Source organism: Cryptomeria japonica, chromosome 3, assembly GCF_030272615.1.
Source record: "Cryptomeria japonica chromosome 3, Sugi_1.0, whole genome shotgun sequence".
NCBI lineage: Eukaryota > Viridiplantae > Streptophyta > Pinopsida > Cupressales > Cupressaceae > Cryptomeria > Cryptomeria japonica.
This window is the reverse complement of record NC_081407.1, coordinates 643,233,141-643,238,139: the sequence shown is the minus strand read 5'-3', so window position 1 is coordinate 643,238,139 and position 4,999 is coordinate 643,233,141. Positions and strand designations below refer to the sequence as shown.

At 34.5% G+C, this 4,999-nt stretch overlaps 1 long non-coding RNA gene across 1 annotated transcript; it reads right to left on the bottom strand.

The window, feature by feature from the left end:
- Nucleotides 1-2,330: 2,330 nt before the first annotated feature.
- On the bottom strand, nucleotides 2,331-3,184 carry LOC131874514 (uncharacterized). The gene is made up of 2 exons (XR_009371868.1): nucleotides 3,013-3,184; nucleotides 2,331-2,791 (listed from the first exon to the last, which is right to left on the bottom strand). It is a non-coding gene; the product is annotated as an uncharacterized LOC131874514 (long non-coding RNA).
- Nucleotides 3,185-4,999: the final 1,815 nt, after the last annotated feature.

Genomic DNA, 4,999 nt, shown 5'->3' with positions numbered 1-4,999 from the left:
TAGATTCAGAACAGTTAGCAAAGTTAATTAAGACATAGATAACATGATAGAATATACACAAAATAACTTAAACATAATGAACACCAAGATTTTTGTGGAAAATCCAAGAAGGGAAAAACCATGGAGAATACTAATTCTCAATATGAAAACAGCAGTTAAGGTGGCATTGATTAAGGTGATTTTTATAAAGGATGGCTCACTGCCAAAATGCTCACTGCAATAGGTCTCACTACCCAGAAAGGCTAACTGCTAGAGGGCTCACTGCCTAGAAAGGCTCATTTCTAAAGAAAGAAAGAAGGAAAATCTATCACTGAAACTTAGTCTATACTATTAGAACTGGTTCTTGTATCTATCCACAACACACTTCACAATAACAACTAGATTCCTTCAATCACATATCTTTTACATAATTAACCATTCACAAAAATGCCACACTAAATTATTGAGATCATACACAGATCTTAAATAGGTCAATACTAAACATTTTGGTGGTGGGAAGGAATGAGAAGTAGACCAAATTACAACATTCTTCATTGAACACATAAATACGTTACATGCATCACCAATGCTAGACCCAAAACAGAATATTGTTACACAATCTCGACATTCGGATCAAGCCGAACCCAAAAATAGCACTGAGAAACATCAACAACACATCTTCTAAGAAGCCAAATCTTTCAATAAATCACTAGATGACCATTGACAACACATACATGCCTATCTTCCACTAGCGCTCAGTATATCATATCTGGACCTAAACGAACCATAGAATTTCACATCAATAACAACATACAACATAGTGCTAACATGCATCTACATGTCTATCCTTAATAATAGAAGAATAAACCCTACCTCTCACCTTCTCTCTTATCCCACTCATCCTTCTAGGACATTAGGTATTTGTTAAACATATTGACTAAACTTGATATATCATAAGCTTGGCAAAAAGGGTCTGTACTACAACTCTTTTTGTTTAGTAAAACTACCAATGAGTAACTTGCCCCTAGTCTTTGATATGACTATTCAACAATCAGTATCTCACATTCCTCTATGGATAAAATATTAGGATTTGGTTTTGCTAACATTGTTTACCCAAGGTAATGGGTATGAAACTGACAAGGAGAAATCAGACAGGGGGAATCTGACTATACCCCATCTATGGACTTCATCCCTAACTCCTTATGCCTCGACTTTGTTAAGAAAGGAAAATATCATGTATCCTTGAGCTCCTTAGGTCAAAGAAATAAAAAAATGAGAAGAGCTCTATGTCGGGTGGTTAAAGGAAATCCCCTCTTCCAACACCCACTCAAGACAACAAATGGCTACCATTAAGAACAAACATGAAGGCAAAGAAGATGATACTAGCCTACCAAGGTTTGATGGTGAACAAGACATGGACATCTGAATTGAAATTCCAATTGAAGTTCAAAAGGGTACCCTGGTGGGTAAGGACATGGGATCCTTAGTGGTTGATGCAAGGGATGTGGAAAAAGTGGTGGATGGATAGAACAACTTTTTCAAATGGGTGGTGTCGAAGATTTCAAGGCTGAAATGTAGAATTAGTGACTTGAGTCCTAGACAGAGCACTATGAATACCCCTTCCTTGGATAATGTTGATAATTTGTTGGACCTCAATAAGAAGTTGGTTATGGATGTGAAGGCCATAAAAATAGACCATGAGGAGAAAATGAAGAACCTGGAGATGTTGAAGGAAAAGATCAATGAAAACCTGAGAGTGGTTATTGTAGTCAGTAGGACAACCATGACAAACAACAGCGAGGAACTTCAGAGAGTAAATGAAAAATCTCAATCCCTCAATGTCTCCCCCTCATATACTCATGCCTCCCCCTCCATATTGGTCTGTGGTAAAGGAAAGAAGGAAAGGTGCTTAATCTGGAGAATAATACTGAGGCCATTCTACGACCGTCGACTTGCATCAGCAGTAGGGACAAAAGTAATCTAGTGAAGGTCAGCATTATGGAAGATTTATCTAGAATTAATATTAATGTTATAGATTAAAATGTTAAGTATGTCCAAATGTTGAACAATATTATGTAGTTTTTGGGTCATTAGACCCTATTTGGTTTTGTTGTTTCGCTGTATGCCCATTGTGGATTAGCATTTGGTTTGTCATTGTCAATGGGTTTTTCTGTCTGGGTTTTGGCTCCTTGTAAAATCCTTTTTACTCTAATAAAAAATAATGTAGAAAATCCAAAAGACTTTAAAACCTAAACGCAGACTAAAGCAATACCCTTGTTCTCTTACCTTTACCATACTAAAAATAAAAGATTTTAAACGAAACCAAAAAAGATTAAACATAAATTTAACAGTGCCTCAGAAACATTTTTTTCGGCCCTCTGTTTCAAATCATGTTTTCGTGGCTTAAATACAAAAAACCTTCACAAAATCTTTACAGAAGAAGAACAACTCTAGGAGTCGAATCTGAGGGCATCCTAAGCAGTGATTACTTTATTAAAACCTCACAGACACTGCGGCAAAACTTCCTCCCATGAACAGATTCACTCAGCGGACGGAAATCTTTAACAAGGGTATGGGTATGTCCCAGACTGTGACGAACGACTTCAATCCAAAAACTGTTCTGGTTACTCCGATGTGGTTATAGAATTTAGCCTTGTTAATGGAGGCCATGATGAATTTATTACACTCAGGCTCCATCCAGGTAGCCACAAATCAGGCCTGATTTAGCCTTGGATTTCCATCCACACATGACTTACTCTTTATCATCTGGTATACCGCATCGCTAGGGATGGATCTTTAACGCTATCAGAACCTACAACACAGTACCAAAAAAAATTTACTCATCCTTCATACACCCACATGATCTTGAAACGAATCCCTTATTTCAAGGCTTGCCTATTTTTTGAAGAAACATTTCAAAACAGAAACAATAGATCACAAAGGTTTTTCAGACGCTATGAATCCAAGACAATATCAGATCTGGCATGTGTTATATCTTGGTGTGAATTAGCTAAGCAAAAGGGAAGCACAAACCTGGTTCCATCGGCCTTGAATGTAAGGTGTGCAGACTGAGAAAGTGTGCAGCATTCTTCTTTGTTTGTGCTGTCTTCCCTTCCAGTGTTTTCCCTCGTTACGCTTCATTGCTCTCCTTCAGTGGGAACGCCATCTTTTGTATCATGCTCTGTTTCCTTAAAGCTGCCGTTCCACTAATTTCTACACATATTGTGGAAGTGAAGCAAATTGTTTTTTAAATTCCATTTAGAACATTCTCCATCACTTATTTTTCCCTTTGTTGTGCAGGACGCTCTTTCACTGTGTAAATTTAGCAAATTTTACTTTAGATTCCTCTTCGAACATTTTCCATCACTTGTTTTTCCTGTCGTGGTGCAGTACGCTCTTTCACTGTGTAATATGCTCTTCGCTTTTCACTGTGTGGAATGTGTGGAAGTATAAACCACAACTTTTTGATGGACCAATAGCACTTTCCCAATCTCTATAATTTGGAAACAAGAGGGTAAAAGATATTGGATTATCCAATGGTAGGGTTTTGCGATATTTGATCAAGTGAACTCAATTTTTAAATGGATAGATATAAGCTAAATTTTTAAATGTAATTTGTATTAATTTCTCAAACAAGATAGACTTTTAATTTGGATGCAATTGTACAATACTTATAACATAACACAAAGAAACACCATGTCGTATTAAAATGTTCTCTTTCTATTTTGGATATATTTATGCTTGTTGAACTACTTTGTGTTATTTTATCAATTAAAAATAAAAATTGATCTTACCATCTGCCCAATATTATTGGTCATATTCTAATGATACTAATGAAATTATACAGGTTAATTGATGTCAAAGGCTCTACCCTATCATGCTAGTTTCAAATATGGTAACCGATATTCTAACTATTGAAGACGTGTTTAAAAGCGAAGAAATTTTTTAAGTAGACATTTGAAAGCATCATAAATCTGTAGATGGCAACTCATTATAGACTGTTGTTCAATAATTTGATTTTTTTTAATTTGGGAGTTTGAAGATAAGTGAGCTCACAGATTTATATTACAGGTACACCCTTCTAAGGGTCATCAGGTATTTTTATAAAAATAATAATTTATGATAAAATATTAATAATAATAGATTTAATATATTCTTGAAAGGTTATAAAAGTATTTTTCTATTTAGACATAGAGAGCTAACTTTTCATTGTTACAAATATAGAAAACTAAATATTGGTCTTAGGATATATTTTCATCTAATAGGCTCCTCACAAAATATTTTAGTATTGAATCAACAACAAAAGGAAGATTTAATTCTGTAAGTGGATGCCCTTTGTGTTGCAGTAAGAAAGAGAATAGAGTTCACCTTCTTATTTATATCGAAGTATTATTATCTATTATAATATGTAAATTGATTCTTTTAATATTGGATGGGTCTCCTCTAGTTATTTAAGAGATCAAATACAAAATTGGGAATCTCTTTTGTTTTTGATAAAATGAAAAAGTGTAAATATATTAATATAATAGGAAAAGTCCAATATAAAACTTTATATATATATATATATGAAGCAAACTAAAATACCAACAAATAGGGGAGAAGATCTCAACCCCAACAATACTAGAAGATATCACAAGAGCCCATATGAAGAAGGCATCTAACAAATGAACTAAGGGAGAAATTACAAAATGTCATCATTGTGTACTATCACCTCTAACACTACATCATTCTTCATATCACATTCTTTGAACAAAGCATCCTCTTCTAGCAAACAACACCCTCTATTTGCTAAAATGTCTTCAATCTTGTTGGCTTTTCTGAAGCATTGGGCAACTTGAAAATGATCAAGTTTTGTAGCAAGCTCCATTCTTTCTAAAGGATATACTTTACCTTCCCATTTGGTGTTTCAATCTTTTTAAATGTAAGGATAATGTACAATGAATTACCTTCATTAACAAGATTCTTAGCTCTAACTTTGAATGCCAATCAAAGCACAAACATAAAATCTATCACTTTTTCT